Raw genomic sequence first — 26,500 nt, forward strand, 5'->3', positions numbered from 1 at the left:
TGCCCAGAGAGGCAATATAAAAAATGCCAGGGGTGAATGGGAGACAGATCTGTTCATACTGACTTTGGACTGTGTTGGGGAACTTCTCTGAAAACAAGGGAGCTGGCAGGTACCATTTTCCTCTCCTGCCCCCCACATAAACACAGAACCACTTGTGGGTATCAGGGCCATACAGACGCTACATAAACTGCTAGCAGTGTGCCATGCCCACGAGTTCTCTTGAGGACTCGTCCACACCAAGCATGCTAGTCTTGGCCCTAGGTTCAGGGTAAATTTTGTTAAAGCCTTGTGCATGCACTGCCCAGCTGCTGGGCGCACAGCTACTATCATGTGCCACACCCAGCTCCACACCGCACCCAGCTGCTGCACCCAGCCACTTAACTCCAGCCACTGCCTCATATTGCACCCTGTCTCAGGCTCCTGGCTACTCCAGTGCACAGCCCTCAGCCACCACAGCACTTCAGAAGATAGAGGATAGGACTCCGTGGCCCCGCACAAATTTTCCTAACACTTCCGCCCTGCTCTAAAGTTCCCTTGCCTGCATGCCTCCTCAGGACTGGCCTACCTGTGCCTCACTAACACCACAGAGAGTGAGCATAGCCCCACAACAGGCAAAGAGTCAGTACAGACGATTGCAATGAAAGGAAAAGTGACTCAGATACAATAGTAGGGCATAAGCAACACACATAGGATACTTTCCTAAAGTGCCAAAATCTGGTGAACAGGGGACACTGCACTGCAGGACACTCCAGGACCAACCTCTTCTTCATAAAGTCACTGCTTTCAAGAGCAGAAGACATAGCTGACTTTATTAACACATAGAAACATACACAGAGAGATAGACAAAATGAGACAGAAATTTATCCCCAATTAAAGAACAGGACAAGGCCATGACCAGAGATTTAAGTGAAATAGATTTAAGTAACATGCCTGATAGACAATTTAAAGCAATGATCATCAGGATACTCACTGGACTTGAGAAAAGCATGGAAGATATGAGTGAGACCCTTAACACAGAGATAAAGAATAATATAACAGAGACAAAGAGCTCAACAAACAAAATGAAAAACATGCTTCATGTACTGAACAGTATGAAGGAAGCAGAAGAACGAATTAGTGACTTGGAAGATTGAGTAATGGAAAGTAATCAAGCTGAACAAAAGACAGAAAAAAGAATTATGGAAAACAAGAAGTACCAATAATATACAATAATTAAGTTGAGTACCTTTCGATTCACATTTGAATGTAGACACTCAAAAATATTCACCGACTCAAACAGACAGAAAGTGTTGTTTGGATTGGACAAGCCAGCTGGAAACTTATAAAGCAGAGTTTCACAGAGGAGGGACCAATGAAGAGAAATATGTTCATAAAGCTGCATGTAGGTCCTACTGCAGCTTCAGCCAAATACTAATTTGCACATTTATAGCATGAAAGCCAGTTCTCAAAAATCTCATGGAGCTGGTAATCATGTAAACTCACACAAGTTAAGTAGAGATATTATCAAAATCATGGTTAAGTATCTTAAGTGCCCCCAAAGTTCTATATCTTAGGAGTGTGGTCAAACTAGTCCTAGATTAAATGATGCTCTAGACATGCTCTATTTAAACCTAACAACAGACTTCAGAATGAGTAAACTTATCTTAATTAAGTCCACTGCTTGCCAGAACAAAATGTAAGACCATTTAACAGCATCAAAAAAAATCCAACAATTAATAATGTAAAATTTATTAATCTGCCATCTAATAAAAATTATCATATATGCAGGGCACCTGGGTGGCTCAGTCGGTTAAGCACCAACTTTGGCTCAGGTCATGATCTCACGGTTTGTGGGTTTGAGTCCCACATTGGGCTCTGTGCTGACGGCTCAGAGCCTGGAGCCTGCTTCGGATTCTGTGTCTCCCTCTCTCTCTGCTCCTTCCCCACTCATACTCTGTCTTTCTCTGTCTCTCAAAAATAAATAAACATTAAAAACAATAAAAATATATCATATATTCAAAGAAGGGACATTTAACACAACAAAGAAAATTACAGCAATAAAAATCAATGAATACATGACTGAGAGAATAGAATGAGCAGACAAAGACATTAACTCTACTGTTCCACAAATGATCAATATGTGCACAAATGATGAAAATGTGCATAATGAGGGGGGAAAACGATATAAAAAATAACATAAATCAAACATTTGGACATGAAAAAAATAATGCCTGAAATAGAAATTTCACTATGGTGTGTTAACAGGATATTAGATAGTACAGAACCAAATATGAGTAAAATCAAAGATAAAGGAACAGAAACTACTAAAAATTAAGAACACCCAGAAAAATAATGAAAAATATAAGCAGCACATCAGTAACATGTTTAAAATATTAAGAAATCTAACACAAATATACCCAGAGTTCCAGATATGGAATAGACACATGCACAATTCTTATTTTTTTCATTTGATAAAAATTTCAAACTTATACCTCAAGACCCTCAAAAACCACAAGCAAATTCAACTTGGGAAAATAATACCAATTCTCCATAACTGAGTTGTTTACCATCAAACAGACAGAGAAAAAAAGTTTCACTATATACAGTGGATAAAAATGTGAGTATTATCACAAACTATTTATTTATTTATTTATTTATTTATTTATTTATGTGTTTATTTATTTACTTACAGAAAAAGAGAGCACACATGCAAGACTGTGCACAAGCTGGGGAGGGGCAGAGAGACAGAGAATCCCAAGCAGGCTCTGTGCTGTCAGTGCAGAGCTGGATGTGAGGCTCAAACTTACAAACCGTGAGATCATGACCTGAACCAAAATCAAGAGTCAGACGCTTAACAAACTGAGCCCCACAAGTACCCCTATTGTAAATTTTTTTTTATCAGGGACTATGTAAGTCAAAAGATAACATTATCAAAAAATATTGTGGAGAGAACAACCACCAATAAAATTTGAATGTGAAGCTCTATACATTCAATAAAAATATCTTTTAAAGATGCAGGTAAGGGGCTTCTAATTTCTCCATGGTGTATTTAAAACTGGAAAGAACATTGTTTCCACCCTTATAGAAACAAACAAAACAGTTGAAGTGCAAAATTTACCATATTTCTTGAACTCATTAAAGACCTGAGTTAGAAAGGCAAAAACTAACCTGAAATCTATGAAATCTGAAAACTGTGAGAGCAGTGTAAACCTGAAAGGAGGGAAAAGACATGATAATATGCTTATCTGTGCATAAACAGCTTGACACTAATGAGAATTGTTAAATAACTGAAAATTGTTAAAGAACTGGTAAAAGCCAAATATGGTCTAGCAGAATATAGAATCCATGGGTGATGCAAATGCACTTACATGCATGCTCTTCCCCATGGACTTCACAGGAGCTCAAACAAACAAACAAACAAACAAAAAAACAAAAAATAACTGATGACAAACTTGGGAAAGCTTTCCTTGTAGCAAAAGCCAAGGTAAGAATAGCAGCTGCTGCAGGGAATATGTGAAATAATTCCCTATATCCTACCTCCCATAGAGAACAAAAGACTTAAGTTATAAGGGAAGGGCAATACACAATGTCACTTTTATGACAGTGAAAGGAAACATACACAAAATTCCCAGCCCTGGGGAAAGGGCAGGGATGCATCTGCACCCAGAACTATAGCTGCAGGAGGAATAGGAATAGTGAGAAATCCACATTCTCAAGACTTAGAGAAAGAGTGGTTGCATAAGACTGAGGCATAATAAGAGTAATTGAGAAGATACTTTACCCCATAACTCAACAACTAACTACCAGGCTAACAAAAATAAAAAAAACAATTAGCAGTGAAATACTGGAGAGAGATCTTCTCTGAGACACAGCAGAAAGGGAAGGCCTACATACAGCTAAATGTGAAACAGTAATCAAAAGAAAACCTCTGACAAATATATCTCCACTCTAAATGCTAGATATCACTAAAGCAATTTAAAGCCTGAGGGCCACTAAGGATAACAAAAGTAGCAATACTATCCAAACAACTCACCTTTACTTCTGGACAAATTAACCTCAAATCTCACATGAAATGTCCAGAAGTAGGAAAAATATGAAGGTGTGTTTATTTTCAAAACTTAAATGTTGTAGTTTTGTGGTTTTTATCAGTCTTTATTATGCTATCTAAGCTTTCCTATATATTTTTTAAATTATAATGTGCACAAACAAATCAAGAGATAAAAACATGCCAAGAGATATAATAATCAGCAGAAACAGACTCAGAGATATAGCAGGGAATTTAAAATAACCACAATTAATAGGTTAAAGCTCTAGTGGAAAAGGTGGCTAATATGCAAGATAATTTAAACAATTTCAGCCTAGAGATGTAAACAATAATGTAAACTGCAAGTAGAAAGAAAGAAGACATCAGGAACTACTCTTAGTTACATAGACAATGCACTGAGCTATGAAGAAAAGTGAATTTTAAGATAAATCATTAAAATTTGCCCAAACAGAAATATTAGGGGATAAAAACTGACTGGCATGGCATGGGAGACACTGCTCCCTCCTTCCAACATTGTTGATTTCAGGAAAGGTTAACACCATGGGGTAGCAATATACTGAGCTCACCTGCTCCCAAAGATACAACAAATCTACTACTACAGAGGAAATAATTCCCTCTGAAGGGGACTTAGGAACTAGATGAGTAGAGTCTCTACAACAAGTGACAGACAACAGAGATATGTACAAGAGCCCAAGATATGGTCACACTAAAAGAAAAAGGCAGAATCCTAGGGTAGGAGGAAATAAAGGTATAGAGTTTTTTCCTGAGAAGCAAGAGAATTCAAGATCCACATCAGGCCTACAACTTTTAGATCCTGTGGAGGAGAGACAAGCCCCCAAAACATCTGACTTTGTAAAACAATTGGGATTATGTCCAAGAAAACTACAGAACTATAGGGAAAAAGGAAAACCACTCTCGAAGGGCTCATGTGCAGACAACACAGAACCAATGCAAAAATGCCAGATTAAAATGCACATATACCATAGGTGACCAATTTACTAACCCTGGAGCACCTGCCAGAGAGAAAGGCAGCTGGGCCTCTCCCTGGGTACTAAGATACTGGTGGTGGCAGCCATTGCTACTACCTGACCCTGCCATGCTAATCCCGGCAATGAGGGTAACACTTAAGAATTCTCCTTCTAGACTGCAAGTGCCAGGGAAGTGTGCCCCACAGAAAGCCCTGCATAAACCTGTACCTCAGTTACAGCTCACAGAAGATAGGATAATCCTGCCCACCAGCACACCTGCTGCAGTAATAGCTTGGCCCTACAGCCAGATAGACCAGGGGCCAGCCACATGCATCAGCACTACCACAGCATTCATAAACCAGACACAGTGGGAGGGTCCATGCAGGAGTGATAGGACACGTTCTATCTAAGACCATTCCTTCAAGACCAGAGAATGTAGCTGATCTATCTAATGCATAGGAGCAAACAAAGAGTCAGGCAAAATGAAGAGACAGAGGAATATGTACCCACCCTAAAACAAACACACACACACACACACACACACACACACAAACACACAAAATACAGACACTCAGGATAAACAAAAAATAAAGAAAGAAAAAGAAAAAAAAACAATAAATATTAAAATTAAGTTAAAATTAAAAAATTAAAATGAGGATAACTTAAGTGACCTCTGAGATGATATTAAACACACTAACAATCACATTATAGGGGCCCCAGAAGGAAAAGAGAGAAAGTTTCAGAAAATGTATTTGAAGAAATAATAGCTGAAAACTTTCCTAACCTGAAGAAGGAAAAGACATCCAGATCCAAGAAGCAGAGAGCCCCAAACAAGATGAAATCAAAGAGGTCCACATGATGACACACGATAGTTAAAATGTCAATACTTAAAGAGAATCATAAAAGCAGCAAGAGAAAAGTAACTAGTAATATACAAGGAAATACTCATAGTGCTATCAAATGATTTTATTTATACATACACACACACACACACACACACACACACACACACAATGGACTATTACTTGACAATCAAAAAGAATAAAATCTTGACATTTGCAACAGTGTGGATGGAAATAGAGGGTATTACGCTAAATGAAATTAGTCAGACTGAGAAAGGCAAATATCATATGACTTCACTCATATGTGGAATTTAAGATACAAAACAGATGAACATACAGAAGGGAAGCAAAAGTAATATAAAAACAGGGAGGGGGACAAAACATAACAGACTCTTAAATATAGAGAACAAACTGAGGGTTCCTGGAGGGATTGTGGGTGGGGGATGGGCTAAATGGGGAAGGGGCATTAAGGGCACTTGTTGGGATGAGCACTGGGTGTTATACGTAGGGGATAAATCACTGGAATCTACTCCTGAAATCATTATTGCACTATATACTAATTTGGATATAAGTTTAAATAAATAAATAAATAAAAGTTGTCCTTGCCAGGAACTCAAAAAAAAAAAAAAAGTCAATCTAATATATATTTAATTTATATTAATATGGAACTTATGTTTATTAATTTAAAAATAATAAATAAAATATGCAACACACCAGTATAATATTCATAATGCATATGATAAACTGTCAGATGTAAATCCAATATTCTGTAGTCTGAATAAATAATGGTTTAAAAATGAAAAAAAAAAAGTAGGGTAAATCAAACTAAAAAGCTTTTCCATAGCAAAAGAAACCATCAACAGAATGAAAAGGTAACCTACTAAATGGGAGAAGATACAGTTGATCCTTGAACAACATGGGTTTGAACTGTGCAGGCCTACTTAACATGTAGACTTTGTTCAATAAATACAGTAGAGTACTGTAAATGTATTTTCTTTGTCTTAATATTTTCCTAAGAACATTTTCTTTTCTCTTATTTTATTGTGAGAATATAGTATACAATACATGTAACATACAAAATATGTGTTCATTGACTCTGTTATCGGTAATGCTTCTAGAAACAGTAGCCTAGTAGAAATTAAGTTTCTGGGTTATCAAAAGTTATATGTAAATTTTCAACTACATTGAGTGTCACCTTCCCTAATCTCCACTTTGTGGGAGTCAATTGTATTTGCAAGTTACATATTTGATAAGGGGTTAATATTTAAAATATATAAAGTACTCATACAGCTCAAACCCCAAGACCACCAATAACAACAAAAGAATCAAATAGTCTAACTAAAAATTGGGGAGAGGACATGAATAAACACTTTAAAGAAGACACATAGACAGCCAATCACCACATGAAGATGCCCAATGTAACATCATCAGGGAAATGCAAATCAAAGCCCCAGTGAGATAACACCTTACACCTGTCAGAATGCCTATTATAAAAAGTACAAGAAATAAAAAGTGTTGGCACAATTGTGGATAAAAGGTAATACTTGTGCACTGTTGGTGAAAATGTAAATTAGTGCTGTTACTATCAAAAAAGAGTATGGGGGTTCTTCAAAAAATTAAAAATAGAGCTACCATATGATCAGCAATTCTACTTCTTGGTATTAATCTGAAGACAATGAAAAAACACTAATTAAAAAAAATATATGTACCCCTATGTTCAATATTATTTATAGTTCAGCATTATTTATAGTAGTCAGGATATGGAAAAAACCTACCTGTCATAGTTAGATCAAGGGGTAAAGAAGATGCAAAATACACACATACACACACATACTCACACACACACAATGGGATATTTATCTGCTATAAAAAATAAAATCTTGCAATTTGCATCATCATAGATGGAATTAGAGGACATCATATTAAGTGAAAATAGACAGACACAGAAATACAAATACTGGATAATTTCACTTATATGTGAGATAAAAAATGAATAAACAAAACAAAAAAGAACAAAAACAGATACATAAATGTAGAGAACAAACTGATGATTGTTAGAAGGGAGTGGGGTGGATATATGGGTAAAACAGGAGAAGGAGCCTGAGAAGTATAAACTTGCAGTTTTAACATAAATCAGTCATGGGGATGTAAAGTAGAGCACAGGGAATACAGTCAATAACATTGTAATAACAAAGCTGGATCATGACAATCACTCACAATGTATATAAATGTCAAATCATTGTGTTGTACACCCGAAGCTAACACAATATTGTATGTCAACTATATTTTTAAAATAAATAAATAAATAAATAAATAAATAAATAAATAGGACCCTAAGGTAAAAAAAAAAAAAAAAAAAAATCTGAAAACTTCTCTAATCTGGGGAAGGAAATAGACATTTGGGTGCAGGAATCAGAGAGTCCCCAATAAGATGAACCAAAAGAGAACAGCATCAAATTACATTATAATTTAAATGTCAATAAATAAAGATAAAGATTTTTTTTTTAATCAGCAAGAGAAAAACAACTAGTTATGTATAAGGGAAACCCCATAAGACTATCAGATTCTGAATTCTTTGCAGATTCTGAAATTTGATTTAGGATTGTGGGCCCATTAATATGGGAATTCCAACTAATTTTAATATGATTTCATGATATTAAGTTCCCTGTAGAACTACATTTTGTCATATAATTCATTTACAAGTTTGCTTAACATTAGGAAAGAGAAATGCAGATGAATGGATCTTGATTTAAAATATTAATTAAAAAATAAGAGGAGAGTTTTGCTTTTAATCTTAGATTGAATTCAAAATAAACTAATGATGTGCATTGGTTACCACAAGCCATAGGTATCCCAGATACTCTATGCATTTTTAGTATATTCACAAATGAATGTGTTTTCCCAGCTACTAGAGGAGTACATTCTGGAGTACTGTGTTAAGTTCTGCACTTCATATTTTAAGAATTACAAAATCACATGAAGGCACATCTAAAATTATACGAAATGGTTGCTGAAGCATCTCAATATCTTATCCTGAAAAGCATGGTTGAAAGAATGGGTATATTTGCTGTAGAAAGAAGAACGAACAAGGACAAAAATTGCTATTCTAAAATTTTTTTTTTCAATGTTTTTTATTTATTTTTGGGACAGAGAGAGACAGAGCATGAACGGGGGAGGGGCAGAGAGAGAGGGAGACACAGAATCGGAAACAGGCTCCAGGCTCTGAGCCATCAGCCCAGAGCCTGACGCGGGGCTCGAACTCACGGACCGCGAGATCGTGACCTGGCTGAAGTCGGACGCTTAACCGACTGCGCCACCCAGGCGCCCCAAAAATTGCTATTCTAAATAAAATTATTCATTACCTAAATTTGTTAAATCATAACCATGTGACAGTCACTGTTCTAGGCTATGCAGAGACAGTTGTGTTAAGAATGACAAGTTCCCTGATTTCATGTATTATATGCACTAGATGGAGTAAAAGAGAATAACAAATAAATACATTCATGTACAAGAAAATTTCAGAGAGTGATAGAAGCTATGAGAACAACTTCTTTAAAAAAGATTGATTTTATAGGAGAAGGCAAGATGGCGGAACAGCATGGAAGGTTTTTGTGTATCTCGCGTCCATGAAATACAGCCAGACCAACACTAAACCATCCTATGCACCTAGAAAACTGACTGGAGGATTAACACAACAATCCGCACAACCTGAACCACAGAATTCAGCAGGTATGTGGTGCAGAGAAGTGAACCACTTCTTGGGGACCAAGAAGGTGCAAGAAGGGAGGTGCTTTTGTGAATGGAGAGAGGACGGAGACTGGGGGAGGAGGATAGAATATGGGAAAAGCACCCCTCCCCAAAAGCAGCTGGAAAGAAAGTGGAAAATTGTAAACAACTGCAGGGACTAAACTGAAAAGGGAGAAATGAGAAAGGAGAAAGCAGAAAGGAGAAAGGAGAGGGTTTAAATTCCATTAAGACTGTAAACAAGGGGAGCACAGTCTGCAACTCTACAGCTGGATACCTGGTGGTGCTCTGGTGGGAAGGGCGAATCCCCAGGAGCAGAGTGGGGTCTGGGAACAGAGTGGGGTCTGGGAGGTCCTCGGGCCACACGGGGAAAAGTGGTTCCACTGCTGGAAGGACTCTTGGTAGAGACTGTTGAAGCCACCTGGTCCCAGAAGACCCCAGATAATGCCCACATTTTCTGGGGCTGGAACAAGGTCGTTAAGGGTGAAGCCTGGTGTCAGATGTGTGCTGTGATTTTCCATACTCCCTGAAATGTTGCTGCTACACTATCTCGTGAACATTTTCTGGGGTGGGCTGGCATCTGGCCGTAGTCTCAGGGCACCATCAGCAGCAGGGTCCAGCAAGCATTCCTGGGTGTAGCTGACATTAAGCCATTACTCATTCAGCCACTGCTTGGTGAGACCCTCCCACAGAGGGGTGGAACAGGTCAAAGTCCTTCAGAAGTAAGGGGCCAGGGAAAACAGCCACATCTGAGACAAAACTCGGGAGAGAGGTACTGCCTGGGGCCTGGTCACAAAGAGTGAGAAAGCAGGGAGTGGACAAAAGCTGAAGACAGAGGACAGGTGCGCAACTGCTGATCCAGGAGAACAGACTGGGTAGCTGGGTGGCACCATTTTCACCACTCCTGCGCATGTGCATGTGCACCTGCGAGCCCTGCAACAATCCACCCCAGTAGGCTAGCTGTGCCATCTAATGGAGAACAGAGCCATTACACTGAGCCCCTCCCAACTGGGCCAACTTCACTCTCAAGAACACAATTCTCACCACCAGCTTAGTTTATGGACTATAAAGCACTACATAGACTGACTTCCAGAGGAAAATGAAGTAATTTCAGTCCTACTTCAATTTGTTAGCAAGTCCATCTATTCAATTTTCTTTCTTTCTTTTTTTTTCTCTTTTAAACTTTCTTTCTTTTCCTGAATACAGAAAGGGAAAAAAACCTCATTTTTATTTTCAATTTTTATTAAAAATATTTTAAATTTTTATTACTATATTTTTTACTTTTGTGTAAATTTTTTCAAATTCTATTTTACTTCCATCATTTTATTTTAGCTACTTCAGTGTGTTCACCTTTTCAAATTTTCAAACGATTTCCCTTTTTTCTTTGTCTTTTTTTTCTCTTTTTCGTTTCTTTTATTTTTCTTGAATGTAGAAAGAGATAAACTTTTTACTTTCAATTTCTATTAAAAATATTTTCCTATAATTTTTTAATACATACTTTGCTTTTCTGTAAATTTTTTCAAATTCTATTTACTTCTATTATTTTTAGTCTACCAAAATGAATTCACTTTTACAAATTTTCAATTTCCTTTTTTCATCTTTTTTCTCTTTTTCATTTTTTCTTTTTCTTGAATATAGAAAAAGAAAAGATTCATATTTATTTTTAATTTTTATTAATTTTCTTTAATTTTTTTCTACTTTACTCTTTACTTTTGTTCATATTTTTTCAAATTCTATTTTACTCCCCTCATATCATTTTAGTCTACCTCAGTGTATTCATCTTCCAAATTCTCAATTTCCTTCATTTATTTTTTTTCAATTTTTTTCTCCCCCTTTCTTTTTTTCTCTAATCTGTCAAACCACTTTCAACACTCAGACAAAACACACCTAGAATCTAGCATCACACATCTGTGTGTGTGTTTTTAATTTTTTAATGTTAATATTTTTTTAATTTTAATTTTTTATTTCAATTTTTCTACCTCATTAATTCCTTTTCTCCCTTCAAAATGACAAAACGAAGGAATTCACCAAAAAAAAAAAAAAAAAAAAGAAGAAATGACAGCCAGGGATTTAACAAACATAGATACAAGCAAGATATCTGAACCAGAATTTAGAATCATGATAATAAGAATACTAACTGGAGTCAAAAATAGATTAGAATCCCTTTCTTCCAAGATAAAAGAAGTAAAAAATAGCCAGAATGAAATTAAAAATGCTATAACTGAGCTGCAATCACAGATGCATGCAGCAGCGGCAAGGATGAAGGAGGCAGAACAGAGAATCAGTGATAGAGATGACAAACTTATAGAGAATAATGAAGCAGAAAAAAAGAAGGAGATTAAGGCAAAAGAGCATGATTTAAGAATTAGAGAAATCAGTGACTCATTAAAAAGGAACAACATCAGAATCATAGGGGTCCCAGAAGAGGAAGAGAGAGAAATAGGGGTAGAAGGCCTTTGTGAGCAAATCATAGTGAAAAACTTTCCTAACCCGGGAAAGACACAGACATCAAAATTCAGGAAGCACAGAGGAATCCCATTAGATTCAACAAAAACCAATCATCAACAAGGCATATCATAGTCTAATTCGCAAAATACTCAGGCAAGGAGAGAATCATGAAAGCAGCAAGGGAAAAAAAAAAAGTCCTTAACCTACAAGGGAAAACAGATCAGGTTTCCAACAGACCTATCCACAGAAACCTGGCAGGCCAGAAAGGAGTGGCAGGATATATTCAGTGTGCTGAATCAGAAAAATATGCAGCCAAGAATTCCTTATCGAGCAAGGCTGTCATACAAAATAGAAGGAGAGATAAAAAGTTTCCCAGACAAACAAAAATTAAAGGAGTTTGTGACCACTAAACCAGCCCTGCAAAAAATTTTAAGGGGGACTTTCTGAGGGGAGAAAAGATGAAAATATCTATATATCTATATATCTATATCTATATCTAGAAATAAATAAATAAATAAATAAATAAATAAATAAATAAATACCAAAAGCAACAAAGAATAGAAAGGACCAGAGAACACTATCAGAAATTCCAACTCTACAAGCATCATAATGGCAATAAATTCATATCTTTCAGTACTCACTCTAAATGTCAATGGACTCAATGCTCCAATCAAAAGACAAAGGGTAACAGAATGGATAAGACAACAAGATCCATCTATAGGCTGTTTACAAGAGATCCACTTTAGATCTAAAGACACCTTCAGATTGAAAATAAGGGGATGGAGAACCATCTATCATGCTAATGGTCAACAAAAGAAAGCTGGAGCAGCCATACTTAGACAATCTATACTTTAAAATAAAGACTGTATCAAGAGATGCAGAAGGGCCTTATATCATAATGAAGGGGTCTATCCACCAAGAAGACCTAACAACTGTAAAGATTTATGCGCCAAATGTGGGAGAATCCAAATATATAAATCAATTAATCACAAACATAAAGAAACTCATCGACCGTAATACCATAATAGTAGGAGACTTCAACACCCCACTGACAACAATGGACAGATCATCTAATCAAAAAATCAACAAGGAAACAATGGCTTTGAATGACACACTGGACCAGATGGACTTAACGGATATATTCAGAACATTTCATCCTAAAGTAGCAGAATACACATTCTTCTCCAGTGTACATGGAATGTTCTCCAGACTAGGCCATATACTAGGACACAAATCAGCTCTCAGAAAGTACAAAAAGATTGAGATCACACCGTGCATATTTTCAGACCACAACGCTATGAAACTCAAAATCAACCACAAGAAAAATTTTGGAAAGGTAACAAATACTTGGAGATTGAAGAACATCCTATAGAAGAATGAATGGGCTAACCAAGCAGTTAAAGAGGAACTTAAAAAGTTCACGGAAGCCAATGAAAATAACACCACAACCCAAAACCTCTGGGATGCAATAAGGCAGTCATAAGAAGAAAGTATATAGCAATCTAGTATATCTGAAAGAAGGAAGAAAGATCTCAGATACACAACCTAACCATATGCCATAAGGCGCTGGAAAAAGAACAGTAACTAAAACCGAAAACCAGCAGAACACAGGACATAACCAAGATTAGAGCTGAAATTAATGCTATCGAAATTAAAAAAACGGTAGAACAGATTGATGAAACCAGAAGCTGGTTCTTTGAAAGAATTAACAAAATTGATAAACTATTAGTCAGTTTTATCAAAAAAGAAAAAGGAAAGGACCCAAATAAATAAAATCAAGAATGAAAGAGGAGAGATCACAACCAACACAGCAGGAATAAAAACAATAAGAGAATATTATGAGCAATAAAATGGGTAATCTGGAAGAAATGGACAAATTCCTAGACACATATACACTACCAAAACTGTAACAGGAAGAAATAGAAAATTTGAACAGACCCATAACCAGTAAGGAAATGGAATTAGTAATCAAAAATCTGCCAAAAAACAAGAGTCCAGGGTCAGATGGCTTTCCAGGGGAATTCTACCAAACATTTAAGGAAGAGTTAACACCTATTCTCTTGAAACTGTTCCAAAAAATAGAAATGGAAGGAAAACTTCTTAACCACTCTGCTCCTGAAGAGGGTTTAAATTCCATTAAGACTGTAAACAAGGGGAGCACAGTCTGCAACTCTACAGCTGGATACCTGGTGGTGCTCTGGTGGGAAGGGCAAATCCCCAGGATTCCTGCTTCTTAAAATAACTGGTTCTAGAAACACTCATCCACTTAAAAAGGTATTATTTGACTTTTTAAACGGTGAGATTTATTTATCGCTTAATATAATCAATAAGAGATTCATGCCCAATCTTCATGGAAATTGTGGATAAGTATTTATTCAATAAGTAAGTTTAGATTATATGGTTGAATTCTAAAGGTCTTGTTTTTATATTAAAGAAAAACTCACCGTAACATAAATGAAAAATCCCTTTGATGAATTCATTAGTAGAGTGGACATGGCTGAGGAAAGAATCAGTGACTGAATCTATGTCAATAGAAACATTCCAATCTGAAGGGAAAAGTGAAAACAAAAAAAATGTAAAAAGCAGAAGAGAACACCCATGATCTGTGGGACAACTTCAAAGGGTGTAACAAGTGATCAAGTGAATTGCCAAAAGGAGAACAATAAGAAAAGAGAGCAGAAGAAATTTTTGAAGTCATAATAGATAAAAATTTCCCAAAATTTATAAAAGACAGCAAATCACAGATCCAGGAATCTAGAGAATGTAAAACATGATAAATAAAAATAAATAAATAGACTGAGGCATATTGTACCGGAAGTGCAGAAAACCAGAGCAAAGGAAAAATCTTACAAGATCCAGTGAGATCCAGAGTCCCATTAGAGGAACAAAGACAAGAATTACATCAGGCATCTTGTCAGACACAGGCAAGCAAGAAGCGAATGAAATCAAATATGTAAAAGACTGAAATAAAAGAAAAAAATACCAACCTAGAGTTGTATATCCATTGAAAGTAAAAGAAAAAAACTGAGACAAATAATTACAACAAAAATAAAGCCTGATGGAATTCAGCAGCAACAGATCCACCCTGAGATAAATGTTAAAAGAAGTACTTTGCACAGAATGAAAATGATGTAGGTCAGAAATTCAGATCTACATCAAGAAATGAAGCATGCTGGAGAAGCAGTGAGTGAAATCTGTTTTATTAACACCTCTATTAAAGTTATAGAAAAAAAATGCACATACTAAATAGAACATTGTCACTTAGGATGTCGTACTGATGTAAACACCATTTCCAAAAATATCTTGTATCAGTGATATTAGTAGCCAGGCTATTTAGTGCACCATTGGTAAAAATTCTGTTGCAGGTAAAGACTCTGTACATGTTTAAAATAATATTTTATTCTCATACAAAAAATGCTCAAAGTACTTACTCTTTGAGCAACAAATATTTTTATAATTCTCAAGATTTTTAATGCATTATATTCCAATTGTTCTTTAATTTATTCACATGGGGTCAGTATTCTTATTATCTACTATGTAAGTAAACTGAGGAACAGAAATTTATATCATTTGCCTAAGTTGCATATCTAGTAATAGACATAGGATTTAAACATATATTAACTCATTCCAAAACACATGCTTTAAATTTACACGTCTATTTAAAGGACCCATATGTTTCAACACTGATCCTTTACAATTAATTATATTTTTTCTTTCTTCTTCTTTTCTTCTTCTATCTTATTTTCTATTATAAAATATTACTGAGGTACTTAGAAGTCAGAATTATGTTGTTCAACTTCTTATGCAATCAAAAGACAATAGAACTACGTTTTAAAGTATTGAAAGAAAAAAACTATTAATTTGAACTTCTTTCAAAATATCTTCTAATAATGAAGGTGAAAAAAAGACATTTTCAGACATAAAATTGACAAAAAAATTCTTTACCAACAGATCAACATTAAAAAAATTGTTAAATATAATCCTTCAGACAGAATAAAAATTATAGCAAATAGAAGCATGGATCTACACAAATAAATAAAGACACTAAATTTGGTAACAACATGGCCTAATACATGATTTACTTCTTATATTTAAATCTAATTTAAATATAATTAAGATAATGAATTCTTTAAACTAAAATGATAACAGTGTATTAGAAGGTTAAAATTGATATATAAGTAAAATATATGAGAACTAAAACATATAAGCCAGAATAAAACAAACGTAAGTTTATAACATTATATATCATGTCGTATAAGATTACTTTGAGACAGATAAGTTAAAGATGCATATTATGTACACTATAACAATTACTGAGTTAATAAAAGTCTTTAAAAACAATTTTAAATAATAAACCAATTAAGGTGATAAAACAGAATCATAAAAATGACCCAATTAATACAAGAAGAAAAGGAGAAAGAAGGAAACAAAGAATGAGTGAGATAAACTTAAAACAAGTAGAAAGATTATAGATCTAGCCATATCAATGATCATATTCAGTGTACATGGTTTAAACACTCCATTACAAGCAAAGATTGTCACCTTAGAGATTTACAGACACATATACACAGCAAGAGTTATATGCTTCCTGTAAGAAATGCACTTTAAATATAAAGACATAAATAGGTTGAGATTAAATGATAAAGTTGCACTATGCTAAGGCTAGTTAAAAGAAAGCTGCAGTAGCTATGTTAATACCAGATAAAGTAGATTTGAGAGAAAATAATATTACAGGTATGAGAGTTGTTTTCATAAAGATAGAGGTATGCTTACTAAGAGTACATTATAATTCTAAATATTTATGCACCAATAGCTCTTCAAAATACATGAAAGATAAACTGATGGAACTGTAAGGAAAAATAATCTGACAATTATATTTGGAAACTTCTATAATTTTCTCATAATATATGGATAGAACAATTAGACACAAAATCAGTAAGCACATACAGTAACTGAGCAATATCAAATATTTTACCTAATTGACAATTATAGATGAAAAATAGAAGACACATTACTTAGTACACATGAAACATTGACTAAGATAGACTATATTCTGGGCCAAAAAACTAGTTTCAATAAATTTAACATTATTTAAGTCATATATAGTATGTGTTAAATTATAATGATAACATAATACTGTAAGGAAATTTTCCAAATATTTCAGAAGTAAATAACATACTTCTCAGTAACTCAAAGTCTAAGAAGAAATCAAAATAGAAACCTGAAGGCCTTTTAACCGAATGAAATTAATAACACAACATAACAGAATTTGTATATTGCTGCTAAAGCTGGAATTTAGAGAAACTATATATTAAATACATAAGTGTCTGTATCGTGAATAAGAACATCTCAAATGATGAGCTTATCTTCTACTTTAAGAAATCAAGAAAAGAACAGATTAAACCCAAAGTAAGCAGAAAGAAGGAACTAACAAAGATAATACAAAGTTAGTGAAATAGGAAACAAAAACAGAGAAAAACCACTGAAGTAAAAAATTGGTTCTTTGAGAAGATTAATGCAATTGGTAAAATCAGGCTGACCAGTAAAAAAGAAAGGACAAAGAAAAATGACCAGTAACAGGACTACCACAAGAGATTCTGTAGATATTAAAAATATAATAAGGGAAAATAAGATAAAAAGAGAAATGGAGGCAAACCAAATCTTTAAGTCAGAAATAATATCGATTATATATAAACTCTGCCAGAAAATTGAAGAGGGAGTACTTCCCAACTTAGTTTATAAAGTTAGTGCTATACTGATACCAAAACATTAAATGCTACAGAACAACATCACTCATGATCATAGATAACAAAATTCTAAACAAAACTTTAGAAAAAAAATGTATTTATATACATATAACGTCTTAACAGAATTCAACATCAGCAGATTCCGATTAGGGATTTTTCTCAGGGCATCTGTGGCTCAGTCAGTTGATTTGGGCTCAAGCCATGATCTCACAGTAGTGACACTAAGCCCCACGTGGGGTGCTGAGTGTGGAGCCTGCTTAAGATGCTCTTCCTCGCTCTCCCTCTGCACCTCCCCTGCTTGTGCACGCACATGAGCAAGCTCTCGCTTCCAAAAATTATGAAGAAAAATAAATTTAAAAAGAAAGAAAGGATTTTTCTCTACCTGATAAAGGCATCTATGAAGCACTACCAATAACATCATACTTGGTAAAATACTAAATGTTTTTTGCCTTTCAGCAGAAGTTCAAGGATGCCATTGTCACCACTTCTGTCCAACATTACACTGCACATTCTAGACATTGCAATCTGGCAAGGAAAATAAATAAAAAGCATCCATTGTGGAAAAGTAAAACAAGTAAAGCTGTCATTTTTTGCAGAGAACATTACTGTTTATGCCAAAAATGTGAAATACAAAAAGCTACTAAAAATAAAATGTGATGTTAATAAGAGTATAAAAAATATTCAAAAATAAACAGTACCCTTGTATTATATTAAAGAATAATCTGAAACAGTAAATAGGAAAACAATAACATTTATAATAGCATAAGAAAATGAAATACTTAGGGATAAATCTGACAAAGATGGGAAAGACCTGTATGCTGAAAACTACCAACACTACTGAGCAAAACAAAGGAAGCTAGATAAATAGAGCAATATAACATGTTTCAGAAGACACAACATTACTAAGATGTCACTTCTCCCCAAACTGACCTGCATTTTCAACATAATCCCAGTCCAAATCCCATCAGGCCCTTCTGCGTCAATTGCCAAACTGATTCTAAATTTCATAAGGAAGTGCAAAGTATCTAGAATAGACAAAACAACGTTGAAAAAGAATAATAATTTTGGATAATTATTATGGATAAATATAATTTTGGATAACAATTTAAAGCTTATTATAAATCTTTAGTAATCAAAAGAGAATGTATCGACATGAAAAATAGAAAAATATAGAGAAGCCATAAATAGGCTAACATATAAAAGAATAACTGTTTTTTTAAATGCAAAATAAAAATGTGAAGAAAGAATAAGCATAAAATAAACTTTAATATATACCTCAAACATTAGGAAAAAAATTAATCAAAATTGGGTTATCAATGAAAACATAAAGTGATAATATCTCTTGAAAAAAATACAAGAGAAAACCTTTGTGACCTTGGTTTATGCAAACGTTTTTTAAATATGACACAAAGCATGATCCATAAAAGTATAAATAAGTTAGACTTCATCAAAATTTAAAAAATCTGATTTTGAAACACTTAAAAATGAGAATATAAGTCATAAATTGGTAGAAAATATATATATGAGCAAATAATGCATATGTAATATAAATACATATATACAAATGCATGTAACATCTTATTCTGTAGATTTAAAAAGCAAACAGCCCAACATTGATCAAAAAGTGAAAAGAATAAACAAATTATGGTATACCCCTATAGTGAAGTACTAAGTAAAAAAAAAGAGGAACTAAATATTGATTCATGCTTTGACATGGGTTTTTCTCAGAGTTATTATGCAGAGTGAAATAATTCAGACAAAAATAAATATATAATATATGACTGCATTTATATAAAATTCTAGGAAGTGCAAAATAACACATAGTGACCTAAAACTGATCAGTGGCTGCCTGGGGATAGAAGGGGGATGAGGATGTGGGAATGAACAAAGGGTATGATTATAAAAGCAAAAAGAAATTTTTAAGGTATATATGTTCAGTGTCTTAATTTTGGTGATGATCATATATATACACATATGTCAAAACTTATCAAATTGTATAATTTAAATATATGTAGTTGATATTTCTATCATGAAAAATATTAAATTTTGAGTTTCTCAATTATGTGTGGTTAGGTTGAAAATATGCACTTATCTCAACTTTCTACAGAAACATAAGTCACAATTAGGATATGATGGGGTCTGCAATGTTTGAATATTTGAAGAATATGTGAATATTCTTCTCTTTTATAACCTTTTGGTGAAGCCTACTCATCAAAATTCCTGCTTCTCAAACAGAAATTCTAATGGTCATTTCAGTGTTTCAATCTAAAATATAAGCTGGTAGCCACATTTTGCTGGAAATATGAAGACAACACAACCATAAAAATAATTAAGAAGACGGTGTCTGTGTGTGAATTTAAAAAAAAAAAGTATATTTCATTATGAAATAAGAACAGGATGCTATTTAGGAAAGGATCAATTCAAGAACAAGGATATATTCTTGGGAATTAAAATCATGAAAGACAGAAATTAATAAATATAACCCAAATTAAAACTGTCAGGAGAGGGATGTCTGGGTAGCTCAGGTGATTAAGCCTCCAACTTCTGCTCAGGTCATGATCTTGCTGTTGATGAGTTCAAGCCCCACATCTGGCTCTGTGCTGACAGCTTGGAGCCTGGATCCTGCTTCAGATTCTGTGTCTCCCTCTCTCTCTGCCCCTACCCTGCCTGTACTCTGTCTCTATCTCTCAAAAATAAGCATTAAAAGAAAGGAAGGAAGGAAGGAAGGAAGGAAGGAAGGAAGGAAGGAAGAAAGAAAGAAAGAAAGAGAAAGTCAGAAGAAATGAATGATTAAGCTGAGGAAATTACTCTGGTAAAAGATCAAAATAAAGGTAGAGATGGGAAATATTAAAAAAAATGATGAGTATAATACACGTTCAATTCTGTAGGTATCATGTTCATATACTAGGAACTCCAAAAACTTAGGGCAAGGTAAGAGGTGAGAAATTATTAAATATTAACAGAAAAAAAATCCCAGAACTGAAGATACATGTTCTATATTTTAAAGGGGTTAATGAAGCATAATAAACAAGATAACCATCTAAACATAATATTGTGAATTTTCCAAGGTTTAAAAAAATATTCTCATTATTTCTGCAGAAAAGATTAAAATAATAATGTCATTAAAGAGGTCAAGAATAATGCTTGAGAGTATGACTCAATGGAAATAATGTCATTTAAATTTTTTTAAATGTTTATTTATTTTTGAGAGTGAGACAGGGGGAGAAAGAGAGAGGGAGAGAAAGAGAAAGTGAGCAGGGGAGGGGCAGAAAGAGAGGGGGACAGAGGATTCAAAGCCGGCTCTGTGCTGACAACAGGCAGCCTGATGCGGGGCTCGAACTCATGAATTACAAGATCATGACTGAAGCAAAAGTTACACACTTAACTGAGCCACCCAGGTGCCCCTTTATTACTACGTATTTTTAAAAATTTACTGAAGACATCCAGATGGCCAACAGACACATGAAAAGATGCTCAATGTCACTCCCCATCAGGGAAATACAAATCAAAACCACACTGAGATACCACTTCACACTGGTCAGGGTGGCTAAAATTAACAACTCAGGAAACAATGGATGTTGGTGAGGATGTGGAGAAACGGAAACCCTCTTGCACTGTTGGTGGGAATGCAAACCGGTGCAACTGCTCTGGAAAACAGTGTGGAGGTTCCTCAAAAAAAAAAAAAAAAAATAGAACTACCCTATAACCCAGTAATAGCACTACTAGGAATTTATCCAAAGAATACAGGAGTGCTGATTCATAGGGGCACATGTACCCCAAATGTTTATAGCAGTGCTTTCAATAATAGCCAAATTATAGAAAGAGCCTAAATGCCCATCAACTGATGAATGGATAAAGAAGATGTGGTTTATATTTACAATGGAATACTACTTGGCAATGAGAAAGAATGAAATCATGCCATTTGCAGCAACATGGATGGAACTGGAAGGTATTATGCTAAGTGAAATAAGTCAGTCAGAGAAAGTCAGATTATCATATGTTTTCACTCATATGTGGATCTTGAGAAACTTCACAGAAGACAATGGGGGAAGGGAAGGGGGAAAAAAAAAGATACAAACAGAGAGGGAGGGAGGTAAATCATAAAAGACTCTTAAATACAGAGAACAAACTGAGGGTTGATGGGGAGGTAGGGGGGAGGGGGAAATGAGTGATGGGCATCGAGGAGGGCACTTGTTGGGATGAGCACTGGCTGTTGTATGTAAGCGATGAACCATGGGAATCTACCCCAAAAACCAAGAGCACATTTACACACTTATGTTAGCCTGACAATAAATTAGGTTATAAATAAATAAATAAATAAATAAATAAATAAATAACTTTTTAATGTCATTTAACTTTTAAAGAAACATGATGTCCATCCAAATATTCTATACCAGCCAAACCATTAATCAAATGTGAGATTAACATTAAAGTATCTTCGAACAGTAATTTTAAAAATGTCTTCCCATGTACTCCCCAGTTATCTTCTGAAGGATATATTCTATGAGTAATGAAAAAGGAGAAAGGTATGAGTCATGAAATATGGGATCCACAAAAAAGGACGGTAAGATTCTAAAGAAAGTCTCAAATAATTTAATGAAAACAAACATCCCACCCGGTAGCAAGGAAAAGAGGCCTTTTGAAGGGATGTCTCCAAAGGGGGGTGGGATCCTGAATGTTTGACTGAACTGAGTTGGATTTTAAAACTTCTGTTGGAGAGGTGGGAGAACAAATTATTGAATGATACAGACAAAAGTAGTCAACATAAAAAATGCAATTACTAACACTAGGGATAACAAAATGGTGTGTAATAACAATAAAAGTGTGTTTACTGAATATTCCTTAGCTCACCTCGATCTTTATTAGTCCTAGAAAGATTTTTAATTGTCCTTATATCTTTGATAGTCATAAAAATGTAAGAAATTTAATTGATCCTTGATTATTACTTCATAAATTATTAGATTTGTGGGTTTTATTTTCCCTATTTTAACAACCTTGAAATTAGAAGACATTTTATGATCAATCAATAGCATTTTACAAAAGCTCTTGACTAGGAATCATTTGAGACATAGTTGTCCTTGCCTGTACATGAAGGAATATGGTTAGTAATCTTGGTAGAATGTCTGGACAACTGTAACACCTATAGTTTTCAAGTAATAGACTATTTAATTACCATTTAAGGAAGAAATCAGAGCACCAGTTGTGGTCTGAAAACTTGCTGCTGACATCTCTTAAAATCAAGAAAATGGCAGTGTTAGAGGCTTGGGGAAAATTCAAGACAATAGTAAAGCAATCTTTTACAATATCTGCATTTCTAGCACTCTTGATAGTACAGAGGATAATAATATTATTTTGAAAAGCAGTATTGTTTTGAAAAACATAAATAAAACCCTGAGATGAAAGTGACTCATAAGTCAGATTCTTAATATAAATAACTTTTAGAAAAGCCTTAACCAATTTATTTCTATTATATTTTTCTTTCTATGTAGGCAAAACATGATACATATATGGTAACAAATTCTTTCTAAATAAAACTTAAAAAATTATTTTAAATAGATATAATATAAAAATATTGTAATATGAAAAATAGTTTAATTAGAAACACTTTAAGTGATAGCATAGAATACTGCGTCTTATTACTAGTGGCAGTGTAGACTTGACTAAATCAGTAAAGCAATAGACAAATAAAGATAAAACAGGATGATCTTAGTGATGCTGTATCAAGGTACAGGGTCCCCACTGCTTTGTACAATTCCATGGACAATATTCATACTCCAATTATACATATGGTGCCTCGTGGAACACATGTGCAAAAGTGCAAAGTGGCAGCCTAAAGTGAACGAGTTCAAACATTATATTTCCTAGAGACAAATTAATATATAACATTTAAAATGGGTAGTTAGAGGAGTTCCTGGCTGGCTTAGTTGGTACAGCATCTCAGGGTCATGGTGAGTTCAAGCTCTGCATTAGGCATGGGGCCTACTTAAAAAATAAATAAATTAATTAATTAATAAATTAATTAATAAAAAAATAAAGATCTTTATAAAATTGAGAAGTTAGAGAATAGTACTGCAAGTAAAGTATTTTTATTATATTTTACTTATTTATTTTTTAATTAATTAATTAATTAATTTATTTATTTATTTATTTTGAGAGACACAGAGAGTTAGCGTGAGTAGGCAAGGGGACAGACAGAGAGAATACCAAGCTGGCTCTGTACTGTCAGCATAAAGCCCAACATGGGGCTCAAACTCACCATGAGATCATGACCTGAGCTGAAATCAAGAGTCAGAGGCTTGACTGACTGAGCCACCCAGGAGCCCCTATATTTTTTTTTTGTATTTATTTACTTATTTTGAGAAAGAGAGGGAGAGAGGGTGAGAAGGGGAGGGGCAGAGAGAGAGAGAGAGAGAGGGAGGAAGGGAGAGAGAGAGAGAGAGAGAGAGAGAGAGAGAGAGAATCACAAGCAGACGTCACACTCAGCATAGAGCCTATGCAGGGCTCGATCTCATGACCAACCGTGAGATCATGACCTGGGCTGATATCAAGAGTCAGTTGCCTGGGCAGCTGGGTAGCTCAGTCGGTTGAGTGTCTGACTTCGGCCCAGGTCATGATCCCCCACTTTGTGAGTTCAAGTCCTGCATCGGGCTCTGTGCTGACAGCTCAGAGCCTGGAGCCTGCTTCGGATTCTGTGTCTCCCTCGCTCTATGCCGCCACCCCCACTCAATCTCTCTGTCTCCCAAAAATAAATAAACATTAAAAAAAATTATTTTAAAGAGTCAGATGCTTAACGGACTGACCCACCCAGGGTCCCCACAAGTGAAGTATTTTAAAATATGGAGGAAAATACCAGAAGAAACCTCTAAAATATCTGAATGACTATAATGCTCATAAGCATTGAAGGGCAGAGGCCATGGACTTATCTTTTTTAATTATAACATTTGTTACTTTATTTGTTTTTAAACTAGGTCCCTCGACTACTTTCATGATTTCATAATTTTTAAAATAAGGAAATAATATAATTAAATACTTTTCATGCAGGAAAAGATATTGAATGTTTAATGTAATTGAGCAGAGTATTAGAAAACATAAAAAGCGAATAGCCATGATCACATGGACTATATTCATTTTCTGCATATTTTTTTGATAACTTAAGTGACACATTTTAGACTGTTCATAAAATGCTTTACCTGCAAAATAATATAGGGTACTTTTATATGTGATATGCTACATAACTTTTTTTTGAAAGAATAACATTAAAATGTTTTATTGCTAACATGAAGAATGGTTTTTAGGGCTGGATAGCACACAGAAAGAATAAAGGTTTCAGCAAAATTGGGCGAGGCAGGATGAGGAATGAAAAAGCAGAAGGGTTGAGAAGATGTGCCAATAGTTGATGAGAGAAAGTCAGGGACAAGGACTCAAGGATGACATTGTTAGGAGATTGCCAGAGAAGGGGGGCTGATTGTGGATTTCCTTATTTTAAAAGCAGAACATGCTTCAAATGCCCAGAGGTCTCTTACCTACTTACTGTAGGAGAGAGGTGGACGATCACTTTTCTTTTACTGACAAAATTGGAGGCTGTTCGAGTGATTATCTGCCATCTGTTGTCTACAGGAGTTCAATTGCTGAAGAGTCCTCTAGAAGGGGGGAGAAAGAGCTCATTCTCGACGGAAGGTTGAATGTACATTCAGAGGTAGATTCAGCTGAGCAAGTGCCCAGCTAATCCCCTTTACACACAGGGACAAGGCTGCCACCAACTCTAATTGATTCTGAAATGAATCTGTATAGAAAATTAGAAGGTTTTGGATTCCCATGTGAGCTTCAATAAAGAGCCAGGATGTAAGCCTGACAGCTGAATGGATTCAGAAATGAAAATCTGATAAGCGGCTTAAAACTGTACTTAAGTCCAGAAATGATTTGAATGCTGTTGTTAATGGCATATTGTATGTTGTCACCTAGTTAATTATCTCTGAAGATGAGTTCTTGCAGAGAAGATATGCTATTCTTCCACAGCTTTTCCTCATCACATATTTATTAACCTCCCCCCCTTCCCAACTATCATTGCTAGAAGGCAGAAAGAAAGGATTAGGCCACTGCAGCTCCTCTGTGGCTGTCAGTTCACTGTGCCAAACTTCAAATATGAACTGTTGCATGTACTGCCACCGACATTTCCTTTTACATCTTCATTTGCAAATGAGGAGCTGACATTTGTTAGGCCTTGTATTTGCACACAGTTCCACCACATGAAAAGCAAACACTGTCACTGCTGGATACTTTGTTTATTCCTTTGCAGATAGTATATGGCCTATTTAGAAATTTTCTTCAGAATTTTTTTTAACTAACTGAGATAGATAGTCACAGAGCTACATGTCCTCATATTTTATTCAGGAAGCCGTCTGCAGTTTATGGAGCGTGCACTGCATTTGATAGCTATTTAAGACTGTATTTTTAAAACCGATTTACACTTTTCTGGTTTATATTCCTTGGGTTTATTTTCTCTAGATGAATGTAGGTTCATTTTTTTATTTAAGAGTTCAGGTTTCTTACCCATTGATTTTTTTCTAATAATAGGAAAATATGTTCCACCAAATGAAAACAATGAAGTAAATTCAAAAAAACATAATACATTTTCCAAATATTGTTCTTGGTTTATTAAAGTCTCATCTTTTCAAAAGTAGCTTGACAATGTCAACATACTCAAAATCATTAAGACAATTATCTGTT

The sequence above is a fragment of the Lynx rufus genome, unplaced genomic scaffold (assembly GCF_022079265.1).
Source record: "Lynx rufus isolate CCGP_SWC_20201006 ecotype Redwood Valley unplaced genomic scaffold, mLynRuf1.p SCAF_6, whole genome shotgun sequence".
In the NCBI taxonomy this organism is placed as follows: domain Eukaryota; kingdom Metazoa; phylum Chordata; class Mammalia; order Carnivora; family Felidae; genus Lynx; species Lynx rufus.